Raw genomic sequence first — 16,809 nt, 5'->3', positions numbered from 1 at the left:
TGCTCTAGGACGTCCCTGTTTGAGCAGGGAAGTTGTACCAGATGGGCCACTGTGGTCCCTTCCAACCTGACCCATTCTGTGACTCTGTAACAGACTTATGGCAGCATGGGTATAAAAAAGTGCACAAGGACAACACCTATTAGGAACAAGGGACTGATGAGAAACAAAGGAATAAATGTGAAAAAAAAGATGTAATTTTATTTTTAAGAGCCTCCCATTTCTCACACCTAGCATTTGAGATCAGTTTAATCCAAAGGCACAGGCAATTTAGTTTTTTGTCTGCTCATACAAGAGGTTATTTGAAGCAATCAAGCAGTGCTGAGAATAATACTTATGCTCATGTAGAGATTGTCCACAACCATGTGCAAAAGGGTATTTATGCAGTTACTCTCAATTATAAATTTTGTATGTGTGGGTAGGAATTTTTTTCTAGTTTGTAAAGGGTTCCACAAATTCAGAAATACTTCTTATTTTCAGATGTCATGCTAAGTGAAGAAGATGTCTTATTTTCAAGAGCTATTGAAGGAAACAGTCATATCTATATGACTCCAGCCAGTATTTTTGCCTTTGGGCAAGTTAATTGGATAAAAGACCAAACCAGTTGAGCTGTTCTTCTGAATATCAATCAAACTGGAAGAAAAACTTGTGGGTGTTTGTGGATGAAAAGCCCAATGTGATTCAACAATGTGCACTCGCAGCATATATAACCATCTGCATCCTGGGGTGCATCCAAAGCAGCGTGGCCAGAAGGACAAGGGAGGGGATTCTACCCCTCTGCTCTACTCTGGTGAGGCCCCACCCAGAACACTGGATCCAGCTCTAGGGTTCCCAACAGAAAAAAGACATTAACAGATCTAGACAAGAGCCACAAATTTGTTCAGAGGTCTGGAGGATGAAGGGAAGGGAAGGGGAGAGGAGGGGAGAGGAGGGGAGGGAAGGGGAGGGGAGGGGAGGGGAGAGGAGAGGAGAGGAGAGGAGAGGAGAGGAGAGGAGAGGAGAGGAGAGGAGAGGAGAGGAGAGGAGAGGAGAGGAGAGGAGAGGAGAGGAGAGGAGAGGAGAGGAGAGGAGAGGAGAGGAGAGGAGAGGAGAGGAGAGGAGAGGAGAGGAGAGGAGAGGAGAGGAGAGGAGAGGAGAGGAGAGGAGAGGAGAGGAGAGGAGAGGAGAGGAGAGGAGAGGAGAGGAGAGGAGAGGAGAGGAGAGGAGAGGAGAGGAGAGGTCTCTGGAAGACCTTACAACAGCCTTCAAGTACCTAAAGGGGGCCTACAGGAAGGCTGGAGAGGGACTTTTCACAAAGACATTTAGTAAAAGTACAAGGGGGAATGATGGCCTTAAGGTGAAGGAGGGTAGGCTGAGATTAGATATTAGGAAGAAATTCTTTACTATGAAAATGGTAAGGCACTGGAATAGGTTACCCAGAGAAGTTGTGGGCTACCCATCCCTAGAAATGTTCAAGATCAGGCTGGATTGGGCTCTGAGCAACCTAGTCAAGTGGAGGGGGTCCCTGCCCACAGAAGGGGGAATTGGAACCAGGTGATCTAATTAACCTTTCCACTCCCAACTCTAACCATTCTATGACTTTAATTAAATTTTTATTCTTGTGTATAATGTTCATTTAAGTACACTACCATAAACAATTCAAAACAGTACCTGCATGTTTCATGGCACTTCTGTGGACCCCAGATACTTCTTACCTGCTAGCTAGCTAATAGAAGAATACTTATTTTACAACTGCCTTATTTTGCAACTGCAAGCATCTCTGCATTGGACAGCAAACACAGTTTCTCTGTTTTAGTGATTAATGAAGTAATTAAAATGCTGCTGTAAGAATGAACAATGCTACTTGCATCAAATGTAGGACAGCACTGAAATAAAATAAAAACTCTGATGTGTGTTAACGGAGATAAAAATTGCATTATAGAAAGAAAGAAGTTCTCAATATGACTTGGTAAAACACAGGGCAGTAAAGCTGAGTGGAGGGATTTCTAAGTGTACATGGAAGTAATCAGCATGAAGCTGTTATGGAGAACTTTCAATGCCAGCGGGGATTTCTAGAATGGGTAGAGAGGATGCACATCAGATCTGGAAACATGACGTTACAGGAGAGATCTGGGGAGAAATGTGGCAAGGCTCAGAAGAGCCATGGGGCAACAAAACCTACGCACCCACCTCTGCACCATGAACCACATTCCTCCTTTCTGGGAAAACTAACAGTGAGTTCCATGCCCCAGTCACAGTATCATCCATCAGATGTCAAAGAAAAACACCACTGAAACATATAACCACAAAATAAAATAAAATAGCAACTAGCACTTAAAGAGCACTGACACTTAATACCTGTAACTGCATTCCAAACAATACACTCTAAGCAGCCAGACATTCACAGGACACTTGATCATAAAGAGCAGAGAAGCAGTGTCAAAAAAGATGAAGCCTTCCAGCTTCTTTGTAAGCAAGCCTGATGAAGGATGCCTGTCTGATAGCTATGTGAAGGATTTAAGCCACAAATCTGTTCCAGCAATGCACAGTCTGGAAGCTCCACTCTTCCCTAGATGGTAGGAAGCAGAAACTACAGTTGCTGAAAGGACTATGCACACTTGAAACTAATAGATATGTATGTATATATATATATATAGACATGCATATATACACACACACACATATACATAATACGCATATATATGTATATATATATATATACATATCTATCTATACCTCCCTATAGCTATCTATATCTATCTCTAGATCATATATCTTTATCTGCACATGTAAAAATCACCATTATCACGTGGAGCTACTCTCAGCTCTGCTCACAAAAAGGGAAACATAGAGCTACCTGGCCCTCTCTTTATACATAAACTTTGCCACTGGAGAACTACAGCATTAGGAAGAATCACCAAAGTGTCCTCCTGGAGAAAAGTATCTATAAGGAGACATCACCAAGAAGCAGCTACAATCCTAAGAAGCATATTTCTTTTTTTATTTTATAGGAGAAATATATTCTTAGCAGTCACAGTAGTACTTTCTCAAAGACAGGTTATATAAAGTAATAAAACACACACACAAGCACGCAAAAATAAAATATAAATGACTCACTGCACTTATGCAAACTAAGTTGCATAAGGCTGTTTTTCTCAACTCTTAAAAAACCCTGAAACAGCACATACACAACACTACAAAATGAGTTGAAATGCTCAGTTATGAAAGCAAAAATTGTTGAATAAAAGCAGAACTCCCTCAGCTTCTCAGGGTCCTTCACACCCACATCTGGTATAGTGTTTACTAAAGGATAAAAATAGAAAGTTGAAACTTAACAGACCCTGACATTTATCACAGTATTTAAGAATCAAAACACAAAACATCAAAGAAGTGGCATTCACTTCTCAGGCAAAAGAAACCTAAAGAGGGAAAGATCAACAGCTGCATTTTGAAAGGGATCCAGTTAACTCTCATTGAAATACTACCCTCTAGGTACTTAGCAAGGACAAACTAGAAAGAAAATAATCAACTGTACTTCTTCATTTCAACAGGCAGGTAATCTTAACACAACCTGAAAAGAATTCAATCTTTTTAAAAAAATGTTGCAGAACTTCCTCTAAACCATTACATTCAACCCATTGTTAGCAGATGACATCACAAGACTTGATTTCTTCAGACATGTACAAAATGCATTCTCGCAAAAGAGCAGGTTATTTTCCTATCTGCTAGAACCAGCAGACGACAGCATGAATGGCAGAGGTGGGACATGATTACATGGGTCACTGTTCAGGAGTTCAAAAACCATTATCTGTCCCATGCACAAGTGTTGGGGGTTGGTTCTTTCCCTTTTCCCTCTGTGGAATTTTCCCCATTGTCATACTAAGATACCTGCTCATTAGGCCCTGGTGGCAGGGGGTAGGGGAGGGAAGAGGGAAACCCGTCGATATCCAAACATCCAGAAGAGCAGAAGGAAGGCTCTGGCTCACCCCATTTCCCCCGCGGAGTTCGGACAAGAAGGACGATCGCCGCCTCAGTCCCATCCCTGCCATCCCAGCACCGGGAGCCATCCTCACTGCTGTGGGACCCTGCCCTGCTCCCTTCTCGCTGTAACCTGCCACCATCCAGCACTCTGCTGAGCACTGGGACCCACACCGTGAGCAGAGGGCTCTCTCTCCATCTCTCTCTCCCCCTGGGACAGCGCTGCCATCACCCCCAGCCCTCCTGCGGCTCTGCGGGACCTGCCCGCCCCCAGCACCGGGAACTGCAGCTCAGGGAAAAGGTGCCTGCAGCCAGAAAGGGACTGGGACTGAGTTACTGTTCTGTTTGTGGGTAATTTCATAGCTGTTGTTGTTCTTGTTTGTCTTGTTAGATATACTAGTAAAGAACTGTTATTCCTACCCCCATATCTTTGCCTGAGAGCTCCCTTAATTTCAAAATCATAATAATCTGTAAGAAAGAAAAATCACATTTTTCAGTTCAAAGAGAGGCTTCTGCTTTCCTTAACAAACACCTGTCTTTCAAACTAAAACAGGTTCCTATGAGCACCTGAATGTCATAGAATCACAGAATGGTTTGGGTTGGAAAGGCCCTTAAAGAACATTCCAACCTCTCTGACATGAGCAGGGATGCCTCTTATTAGACCAGGTTGCTAAGAGTCTTGTCCAACCTGGTTGTGGGCACTTCCAGGAATGGGGCATCCACAGCTTCTCTGGACAACCTTCTAGAGTCTCACCACCCTCACAATAAGGAATTTCTTCCTAGTATCTAATCGATACCCTTCATCTTCCAGTTAGAAGCCACTCCCCCTTGTCCTGTTACTACAGTTACTGAAGAAGGATCCCTCTTTGGCTTCACTGTAAGCCCCCTTCAGATACTGGAATGTTGCTATGAGGTGTCCATGCAGCCTTCTCCTCTTCAAGGTGAATAGCCCAAACTTCCTAAGCCTGTCTTCACAGGAAAGGTGCAATTATCATCTTTGTGGCTTCCCCTAGACTTCCTCCAGTGGTTCCATGTCCTTCTTATCTTGGTGGCACCAGAACTGCATATAGTGTTCCAGGTGAGGTTTCACAGAGTAGATAGGAAGAATCACCTCCCTTGACCTGCTGGTCACACCTCTTGATACAGTCCAGGATGTAGCTGGTTTCATCAATCAACACCCTCAAGTCCTTTTCCTCCAGGCTTCTCTCAATCACTTCATTCAACCTGTAGGTGTGTCTGGGACTGCCACAACCCAGGCACAGGACCTTGCACTTTGCTTTGTTAAACCTCATGAGGTTCAGCCAGGCCCAGCTCTGAAGCATATCGAGGTCCCTGTGGATGACATCCCTTCCCTCCTATGTAACCACATCACACAACTTCGTGTCAAACTGGCAAACCTGCTGAGGGAGCACTCAAAGCCAAGTCTGTGTGACTGCTCAGAGGCTGAAGCACTGCTCAGAAAAAGGGCAGATGGCCTTCCTGAGCGTACCAGTATCTGTGCCAACACTGAGCAGGGCTGTAGTGCCAGGACAGGCAGACCAGGAGGACCTGGACATGATGGCAGAGAATGCTGCACTGGTAAAGGACAGCAAAGAAAGGAACAGAGAAGTGAGACTGCAGGATGGCTCAGGAGGAACCTGAAGAGGACAATAAGAAATTTTAAAGGTGAGGCTTCACAGAGGATACTGAGCAGGCACTAAAACAGTACATATTATATGTAGGAGAAAAACTCTCAGCACATCTTGTGTTAGAAGTTGCAGCTCTATCTCAGGACTCCAGCACCTCCATTCCAGCTCTGACTGCAGAAAAAGCCCCTGATGGCATCCTAACTTCAAAAATGAAAGAGCTGCCTGTTTTGTTTTACATGATACATGGGACATAAGTCCTGGTTCTGTGCCTACTGCCTGTTACTTATTCAACATGACAGACACATAGAAAACAGAACAGAGTATATTTAGAGGAAATAAAAGCCTAGACTTTAAGGCCACAAGCCACAGCTCAAGAGTTTTGCAAGATATCTTTAGAAAAGTACCATTTTCTGTGTTGCAATAAATTAGAGAGTTTCTATTTGAAGAAAATATTGATTTTTTTTTGAACTACAGAGTTGGCAATAAAAAAAAAAAATCTTGCTCTCTGTCACAAGAGCAATCAAAGCAACCCTGATTTTCAGAGGGCTCATGGATGACCAGACTTCAGTTTTAAACTACTGCCAGTACATCAGCTTTGAAGTACAGGTTTCCAGCACACTGGTGGAAAAATCTGTATGCACTACTGCCTCAGCCACAGAGACTGACAGCATTCAGGAACCAGTTCTGTCTGCTCTGAAAGACAGCCTAAGGCAGAATCAGCAGTTCCCCTGCCTTCAAGTTAATTTCACTTAACACTAGGAAGGCAAAGCACAACTACATTCAGGGACTCCGCCGTTTCCAAGATGCTTCTGCTGCTAGAGTAAAATGTCTGAAAACTGAAAACTAGCCTAGGTTTTGTTTCAGAAAAGACTCTCAGGTATCACACAGTGTCAGCTGCTGCATGGCTCTGCCTTCCACTTGAAGACACTTTGGGTCACTGCAGGGTCAGGCTGAGCCACAAGCAGCACATCATGCCAGGCAGCAGAAACACCAAGACAGTGTCTTGCTAAAGATCTATCAGTAAAACCGTGATGAACCATATTTTAATAATGAAACCACTGCAAAATATTCCATTCTGGGGAATCAGGTGAAGGCCAGTTTGTACTGCTGACTGCTCTAACATACTTTAAGCAAGTTGTTATGGGTATCAGAAACTTCTAGCACTGAAACACAGAGTTTTGCATGGGTCATTTATGATACACTGTGCCACAGAGACCGGGTCCAAAAATTATGTAATCTCAGCTACAACAAACAAAAGAAATCTTTCTATTAATGGAACTTAATTGCACAATCACAGACAAATCCAGATTGACTGATAAGAACAGTACTGTGGTTGAGAAAGACAAAAGGAGCAGCTGAAAGAATTAAAGTAACACAAATCTAAGACCTATCCTCTAATCTTAACTCTATCCATTTTGTCCTGTCAGAAGTCATATATATTGACTTGCAGATCTCAAAATGCTTTTTGATTCTGGGGAATAAAACAAATCAGAAGAAAATTCCAGTCCTACCAAGGGGGTGGTTAACTTTATTTCCATAGTTTGTCAAGTCACATAAAGTCAAATAATATATAAGTTTTTGCATAATGCAAATTTTTCGGGGTTAGCTTTTTCAGAGAAGGAAACTGTTGCGGGTTGGTTCTTTCCCTTTTCCCTCTGTGGAATTTTCCCCATTGTCATGCTAAGATACCTGTTGACTGGGCCCTGGTGACAAGTGGGAGGGGAGAAAAGAGGAGGGAAACCCCTCAATATCCAAACATCCAGGAGAGCAGAAGGAAGGCTCTGGCTTGGCCCATTTCCCCCGCGGAGTTCGGACGAGAAGGACGATCGCCGCCTCAGCCCCATCCCTGCCATCCCAGCGTCGGGAACCATCCTCACTGCTGTGGGACCCTGCCCTGCTCCCTTCTCGCTGTAACCTGCCACCATCCAGCACTCTGCTGAGCACCAGGACCCACACCGTGAGCAGAGGGCTCTCTCCATCTCTCTCTCCCCCTGGGACAGCTCTGCCATCACCCCCAGCCCTCCTGCAGCTCTGCGGGACCCGCCCGCCCCCAGCACCGGGAACTGCAGCTCAGGGAAAAGGTGCCTGCAGCCAAAAAACACTGGGACTGAGTTACTGTTCTGTTTGTGGGTAATTTCATAGCTGTTGTTGTTCTTGTTTGTCTTGTTAGATATACTAGTAAAGAACTGTTATTCCTACCCCCATATCTTTGCCTGAGAGCTCCCTTAATTTCAAAATCATAATAAGGAAGGATCACATTTTTCAGTCCAAAGGGAAGCTTCTGCTTTCCTTAGCAAACGCCTGTCTTTCAAACCAGGACAGAAACATTTTGAATAAGTAACACAAGTCAGAATACTGTGCATGTAAAATTAATACTATTTCAGCATGTTTGGATTTTCATCAAACTTCTGTCTTTCAATAGTGTCACAGATAACCAAACCAGTTTATTTCCTGTAATGTGTCTTTCAAACAACATCATAGAGGACAAAGACAAAATGCTCTGTCAGACAGGGCAAATTTCAGTTTTACAAGAATCTATTTTACTGAAATCTGCTAAAAATATCCACTTGGGTTTCAAAACTTCATCCTGACCAATGACAAGGAGTTCTGAATTCCACTGGAGATGGAGAAGATTACATGCTGGTATTCCATAGTACTTACACTGATAAATTAACTTTATTTTTAGGAAGTACAGACTCTATTTTCAGAAATACCACCACCACTACACTCAGGTCCTATTTTTAGGGACAGGCAAGAATCTACAAATTCAAACCAGATAGTTATGCCACTGATTCAAGTCTCAGGTAGGGATTTTTTCCCTGTGTTCTTCACCAGTTTTTCCCAACTTCCTGATCTTCCTTTCTTCTGAGCATGAGGATAAACAACAGGAGTACCATTTTATTCATTGTGAGACTACATGAGTGCAATGAAGGAATGATGACTGAGAAAGGAGACTGACAACAACTCAGAAATTTTGTATTCCATATTTACCATGGACAAAAGGATGCCTTCTCTAAAAATGACAGTCCAGCTTCCAGATTATGCATGGGGTTTTGCTGTGGCTGTAATTTGAGTCAAAATGAGCTGACATCACAATTACAAATGCCAAATGATTGGCCCACATCAGATAATAGACACCTTATCCCTAGGAAATATCAGTCTAAGTGAAGCCCGATGGCTGGAACTTAGTAACTCACACACACGAGGTCTCTGCTGCTCCAATCCAGCCAAATCAGGTAAATCAGTTCCTGACTGAAAAGCATCACTGCTGGGCACCCTTCTCAAGCAGACAAGCCCAAAAGGATAATGATGGAAATTAAACTGCTCTTCCAGCCACAGAGGCAGGGCTGTGCCACACTGGCAGAGCTGCTCTTAAAAGCTAGAATGACTCTGGTATTACCAGCCTTGGTGTTGATGGAAGATGTTCGGCTCAGCAATTACACTAGACATGTCACACATTATGTACAAATTCACTTTGTGGTCCTAATGTGACAGTGGAAAAGTCTGATACAGAGGTCTGATACAGAGGCTGTCTTCTTTTCATAAAAAAAAACATTTAAAGTATGCTCCACACATGAGGGTATGATAAGTACACAGGTATATATGGTATTAAATAGGTATTAACTACATTAATTACATATTAATATCTATATGGAATAGAGACATTTTAAACATACATAAATGTAGTAGTTTTTGCACATGTATTTCACAGAATTACACATCATTCCTTTTTGTAATCATCACTTCAGTATAGACTCAGTGTTCACCTGAAGAATGCTTGTGTCTGTTCTTTAGAAAATTTTAGTCCTAAATTTAAGGTATACTTGATTTTTAATGTTAATTAAGCCATTCCAGATATTAAAGCCACTGATGTCTGGTAAAACTATCAAACACTATGTCCCACAGAGTATTTTTACTGTTTAAACAGACCCTTTATCTAAGGGGAAGAGGTATAATTGAGACCCATGTATCCAAGTACCAAGTGCACTGCACAGGATACTCTTCTTCAGAGCACTGTGTGGTATTAAGCAATGCCACACAGCCTAGAGCTGCTTGTGGCATTGGTGACCTGCACAGAGAGGCTGCAAATGAGGAACAATGACAACAGAGAACCCAGCTACAGCTTAATAAAAATTTTCTGTGAAACAGTGTTTTCTTAGCACATAAGCCCAGATGGGTCTATTTTTTGCTGTGCTATCCTCAACCAGTAACAGAAGCCTAGTAACATACAGCTACAAAGTGACACAAGAACTATTTTCACCCTTTTTATAATCTGGGGAGTAAACTTTAGCTGTGAGTTCATCATCATTCCAATATAAAAGGCCTTGGATAACAAAAGAACAGCAACAGTTTGTGCAAATTCTGACTTTACAGCTATTAAATAGACACAGGCATATACACATTGCCCCGCAGACAGCTGGTATATTATGTGAAATTTTTTAATATACACACCTGTTATAGTCTCATTTTCAAGTATGAAAACTCTGATAACATAAACAATTGTACAAAAAGGTGTCATCTATTTGGTCATTGAAACAATTGACAAGTGCAACCTTGTAAGTCAGTTCAAAGAATACTGCAAGGGAAGTCTACTCAGAGGAATGGTAATGAAGTGGGTATGTGCTGGCACATCATATGTGCTATATAAGCAAGACCCCTCTCAGCTCCCGCATCTCTAGCTCCCTTCAAATAGTCACAAATTAGGTCCAGCTGACTACCAGCTGCAGCTCCAATGGTAAATTCTTTATAAAGACTTCACTGTTAGTAGCTCTGGGTAATTTGACCAATCCTGGAGCTTTCTCTTCTCTCCTATCTGCAGAGGCATGCTTGTGTTTAGGGTAAGGAAAGAAAGAAAGATGTGATACAACAGGTTTGAAAGGCAAACAGGTCAGACATGGTACACCATGACTCACTTCTACAAAATGAAAGTATGTCCTGTATGGTCAGACAGATGGAAGCCCCCTGTTTTCTGAGCAGTCAAATTTTGTCTTGCAGGTTGCTCAGATGTGGGGTCACCTGGAAGGAGGTTTGGGAGGAAGGGTATATGAGGACTCACAAAGTAGAAATGGCTGTAGGATATAGATCAGAGGTGTGGGAAACATTTGGATGGTGCTAGCTGCCACAAAATCATGCAGAACTTTTAATTGTGCACTTCTATAGTAATATCTTAGGTGTTTCATAAGAAGCCTGTGTTATGTGGAAACAGGTAAATGAGCACAAGCACAAACTATTTCCCAGTACAGCCCTGCTAAAGCAGCATTTACTACTTTTCTTTGAATCAGAAAGCCTCAAGATGCCATACAGGAATTAAGTCCTGTCATACTGGGATGAAGCATTAGTCTTTTTTGCATAAGCAATGCAACAGCAAGCTCAAAACATTTTGTGTGTTCTGACTGCTAGTGCCACTCATTAAGCTCTAGGCTGAATCTACATATCATAAAGACGCCTTTCTCAACAGACAGCTGGAGGAGAGGATGGCAGCAGAGCACACATTTGCTCCCAAGTTGTCTTATGACACCTGACGAAGAAGGGACTTCCTGACCTGTGAGGGGAATTCCTCTGACTAACAGTGAAGTTTCCATTCCATCAAGCTAACTCCCCCATTCCAGCTCAGCAGGTGAGAATTTAAGGCAGTGGAACCATGAAAAGGAGACTGAGGACAGCGTCCTCTCAGCTGTCATCCAGAGCCTGGTTTGCACTTTGAGAACACACCCTCATGCTGGTGTTCCATGAAAGGGATAGAAGATCCCAAGAATGGCAGAAGATAGAGGGTCTCAAGAAAGACAGAAGGATAGAAGATCTCAAGTATCACTTGAATGGGTTCTTTGTTGGTTTGTTTTTTGTTTGGGTTTATTTTTTTTAGTTTCATTGTATTAATGTAGAATTCTGGAGAGAAGAATAAAAAGCCCTAAAAAGCACTTCAAAAAATTATTTTTCAGACCAGATGCATGTTTCAACTTAAAAATCTTTAGGGTCCATTGCCACAGTGTGCTACATCTCCCACCAGTACACCAGCCATCACTGTCATCTTCTTGCAGAGCTCCTTGCACTTTGTAGATAGTCTTTTGTATCTGGTATTTCACCCCATTAGGATCATAGAATCACAAAATATGCTGAGTTGGAAGGGATCCATCAGGATCATCAAGTCCAACTCCTATCCCTGTGTAGGACACCCCAAGAATAAATAGCAACACGTGCCTGAAAACATTGTCCCAAAACTTTTCAAACTCAGATTCTTGATGCTGTCACCATCTCTCTGGGGAATCAGGATATTGAGAAATAAGCCCTATTCTATAAATTAATTAAGCCTAAATGTGTATAAAATCCAGTATTTTGCAAATCCTGTTTGTTCAAGCAAATTCTGACTCTCAGAGACCACAAAAGAATGATGTATCCATGTTACAATCCTCAGAATTAAAAAATCCAACATGCTCAGCCCTAGTCTATCCATGAAAACACCTGAACCCTGACAGGATTGTGTTGGATTCTGCACTCCAGAATAACTTAAAACTGTCTCAAGCTCATCAGACATGTCATTTATGCCCAAACCCTCATGTTATGTTCTAAAACATAGAAACCAGGTGTTCCTCCTATCAACCCCTCAAGAGGTCGAGTCCAACACGTCAGCATACATCTACACTACTCCTTGGCTTAGGCTGATGTAAAAAAATAACAGCCACCACTTTCTTCACTTTCTTTTTCAGCACAGCTGCAAGTGATATGCATTTTAGGCTGGATATGGGAAAATCATAAGTCACTGCCTCTATTCCTGAAGTGCTATATAGGTCTTTATTTCACAGGAAAACATTCTGAGTGTTGCCTCAACCTAGAGGGCCAAATTTTCAAACTCACTGAAATTGCACTAGTGACCAGCAAATCACTAGTGTGGGTGTGGGACATTCATGAACATGTGGAAAAAAAAGAGCCTACATGGGTAGGAAAACTGAGACACCCACCTGAGGGTGGCGAGTTCTCCATTTTAGTCACTAAATGAAGTATGGAAGCAATCATATGAGCAGGAAAAAGAACTACTCACCAGTCATGGAAAAAATAACCACCAAAATTTTATACACTGAAAAAATTGCCAATGAGGAAAGGCATAGGCAGCAGCCAACTAATTGTAATATTGCCTTACAGCAAGAAACAAATATGGATTTGAACAGAGGAGACAGGCAACTGAATTAATTTGTATCAGAAGCCAGAAATCCACTGGTAGTCTAGAGCAGTCTAGAGATTGGTTTAACACCAGTGTCTGGATTCCATTTGGAGACCCAAATATCTGCTCTTCACCAAAGTCCTCTGACCATATCTATGAAAACCTTTCACACAGCTGCTTTCTCTCCAAAAGAGCTGCTTTCCCCTTGTCTTAAGTGATCAGCATCAGCCCAATAAGCTCTTTATAATCAACTGTGCTGGTACTTCCTGCATAGCCTCTGACATTTCTTGTCTGTTGAAACTGTTGAAACTCCTTTGACCTTGGGGCTGTATCCCATGGACCCTGCTTCAATCCACCCCTATGTTTGTCCATAATAAGGTTCATATACCCCCACAGAACAAATACAAGCACACATACAGAAAATGCTTTAAATAATTAGTAGTTTTCCCTTAAGGGTAAAAATGTTCTGTAATAGTATTTCTCTTTGTTATGAAATAATGTAAACGCTCTTGGTGTGGTAATATTTTGTAATATGTCTGTGTTATGCAATTAAGGCTGTAGGATTCAGATGACTTACATGCACCTGGAGATACCGATAGATAGTGGAGACTTGGAGCTGTTGAAAAGCACTTACATATCCTTGTGCTTACATAGATACACACAGATAAACACACAAAATGACATACCCATCACCAGTCTACATCCTTTGACAAAAAAATACTAGGTACAATAAGGTCCGTGTAGTTTAGTTTCTGCTCATTTCCCATTCTCTTCCAATGAAGACCCCTTTGTAAACCTTAAAACCCAGTATTTGTGCTTCTTTTTTAGGGAGGTAGATCTCCTGCCTTCTTTTCTGCTAAGACTTGCAAATCTTGTTGACTTCAGCTAGGCCAGGGCAACTCAATATCCCCAACTTTGATTTTGATTCTTTTCCTCAGCTTTTAAATCAGCTTGAAGAGAAAAATGTAGAAACTTACCAAATGTTCATATTTGCAAAGCAAATCCTACTGCCAAGAACATAATAGTTTGTTTGTTTAGTGACTTCCCTTCTTCTAAGATCATAATCAGGTTAAGGTGATCTGAATGACAATATTTGCATGAAAAGCAGTTGCTTTTCCTCATTTCTTTAATTCCAGCAGATAGTGGCTGACTGCATACCCAAAAGTTTATCTCAGAATCATCACAGACCATGTGGTTGTGCCTTGCGAAGTTAACCCTCAGTGGAGTTAAGCACCAGTCTGCTTGTTGCCTCAGCACAAGCATCACAGTTAATCACATGCCTGTTGTGGCAGCATCAGGCAGTTTTTCGCACTTTCCATCATCCCACGGATTCTCTCATCTCAGGATTGTGGGACAGCAAATCTGTGTAGGAAAGGTAGGCTTTTAACACTCACCAAAGAGTTGGTGTGAGAAAGGAATTAATTTGTTACTGCATGGAAGGAAAACAGAAACATCGGTGTTTGGAGGATAAAGAAGATAGTAAGAAGGTTCAGGAAGGTAATACTGAGACAATGATAATTGTGGTCAGAAAGTGTCAAGCCTGTGAAAGATTAAAAGGTAGAGAAGGGCCTTCTTAGAACAAAATTTTACTAGTTCACCATTCTAAAAAGAAATTAGACTGCTTCCATGTGGTTTCCATTTTCCCCCCTAACTCACAGTCTTTGTCACCCAGTCCTAGGATTCTGCGGAAGGCCAGATCTAGGTCAGGCCACAATGTGATTCCACAACATAAGCAAACAAACAGATGTGTATGGCATCAATTACTGTAGTTATAAATCTGAAACACAGAGCAACAAACTGACAGCAGAGTATCTCTATGTGTACACCTTACCAGATATGACCATTCCTTGAAATGGTCTGTAATCTATAGCACTTCCATGACCCTAGCAAACTTTGCTGATATCATGCACGTACAATCTACCTGTCCTTGTAGCAAGCAGCATCAGGCTCCTGTGGGTAGAATCTCATTCCAGGGTACACTCAGTGCTGGGCAGTGTGACATGGATGTGAAAGCTGAAGCCATAGGTCAGGGCAGAGCTCAGGGTCTCCAGCACAGCACCTACACAGGAGGTAGGTGTACTCTTCAGTGCAGCTACAACAGAATGTGTATCAGGGGCTCTTCTCCCACCTTTCTTTTACATGACAGCCTGCATGCTCTAGAGCTTCTCTCCAGAAGTACTTCAGTCATTTTGGTTTCCAGCCCAATGGATTCCACATTGCAGTGCCATGCCTGCCAAAACTACTGATAATATACCTACAGAGAGAACTTTCCCAGCTGAACACTGCACGTGAAGTTCAGAGGCCTTGAAGAAAGGTCTGCTATGAAGCATATGCTGAACTCTGACAAGAAGGGACACACTACTTGTTGTAAGCATGTAACTTATGTGGGAGGACCAAACTACGGAGACCCGTCAGTAGTCAAGGGAAAGGAGTTGATGCTGTCAATGGGAATGATGCACAATTACTTCTCTCTGAGCTCCTCCAGATTGGAAGTGAGCATTCACAGCACTTAATTGGTAAGATGAAGTATTGATCTATGGAATTATTGATATTGTCAATCTTCAAAAGATAATAAGAATTCTTAATACTTCACAGGATTTGACTCTAAGGAGCCGTACCTCAGATACAAATGCTGCCAGTCAAAATATTTTGCACTGAGATCACTACAATTAATTACCTACCTTAGAGAGCTGGTTTTGGTTTTCTGCATCCTTCCTTTTAGAATACGTTCATGTGATAGATACCACATTCTTTTACCTGAACCTTTATATTCCATCCTTATGCCAAGAGTTATGCCAAAATCATATAATACTGAAAATACTTCTGGAAATATTGTACTGTCAGTCTCTTGTTATGTCAATCACCTATAGATGCACAGGGAATTCAAAAGTCTTATTCTTTTCCCATTCAGGAACTTCATCAAACCACACTTTTAATACAAGAAATGTATTAAATGATAAGGCAAACATACGAGCCCAATTAAACTCAGATGCATTACCAGTGTTGTTTTTTTTCTCTGCATGAATAACTGTCATTCCCATTTTCATTTTGGTAATTACAGAAAATAGGCTGATTTTTAATGCCTGTTCCAGCAGAGCTGAAGCTGTTGATTTCAGACTGATTCAGACTTTAAAGTCTAATTCATGCAGTTGATCCACAACATTAACTGGAGTCTAGGTTTCAACAGTTTGGTAGAGTGTCTTCAATAACAACAGACAGTATTTTTTTGATATGTAAAGCATTAAATGGACTCTGTTACAAAACCACTTTAAACGGTTTCTTTAAAAAAAAAAAAAACAACACCATCCAACTAAATCAAAATCCACCAGAAAACTACAAAAATTTCTCCCCCCATAGTGCTCAGATACTTTAACCCAAAGAAACTGCTGACAGATTTGTTTTCAGCACAGCAGAGTAAAGAGCTGACGTGGTTTTTTTCGCTGGATATGGTAACTTAGGTCTATTTTTAGAGTTCTTTTCTTTTTTTAAAGTACACCAAAATAGCAATGAGCTTAAAAATCACCATCTGCTTCTAGAAATTAAATAATTATATGAAGAATAGATAATAGGCATAAAAAGCCTACTCCCAACTCTCAGATCTTTCACAGCAAGATTGAAAGTCACATGTTACTTGTAAACATTATTTATTTCATCAAACAATACTGCGGGGTCACAACACCCCTGTAAGCGTTCAATATACCTATTTATCAGTTATCACCAGCATAAACTGTGTGCATTCTAGTCATGAATGACTGACTACAAGCATTATTGCTATTGCTTTTATGACTTAGAATAAAGCTGCTGCTATTTACAGCACAATAAAGACTCTCCCCATTTCTTTCTTTAACTTTGATTTAGTTAAGGTGGGAAAGATTCTTATTTGTAGGGACTTTTTTTAATGCCCATTAGAGCGATTAGCATGTTATCATTATTTGCAAATGTGTGTAAAGAAATCTGAGCTTGTTTGCATCCAGATAGTTTGGATCCTGCTAACAATGAATCACTATGTCAGCTCAAGATGGATCAGGACCTGGACACTTGCTCACTGGCTGAAGCCTGTCAGCAGTTTCC

This window comes from Cinclus cinclus, chromosome Z (assembly GCF_963662255.1).
Source record: "Cinclus cinclus chromosome Z, bCinCin1.1, whole genome shotgun sequence".
NCBI classification, from domain to species: Eukaryota; Metazoa; Chordata; class Aves; order Passeriformes; family Cinclidae; genus Cinclus; species Cinclus cinclus.
Note: the sequence above shows the minus strand (reverse complement) of the source record.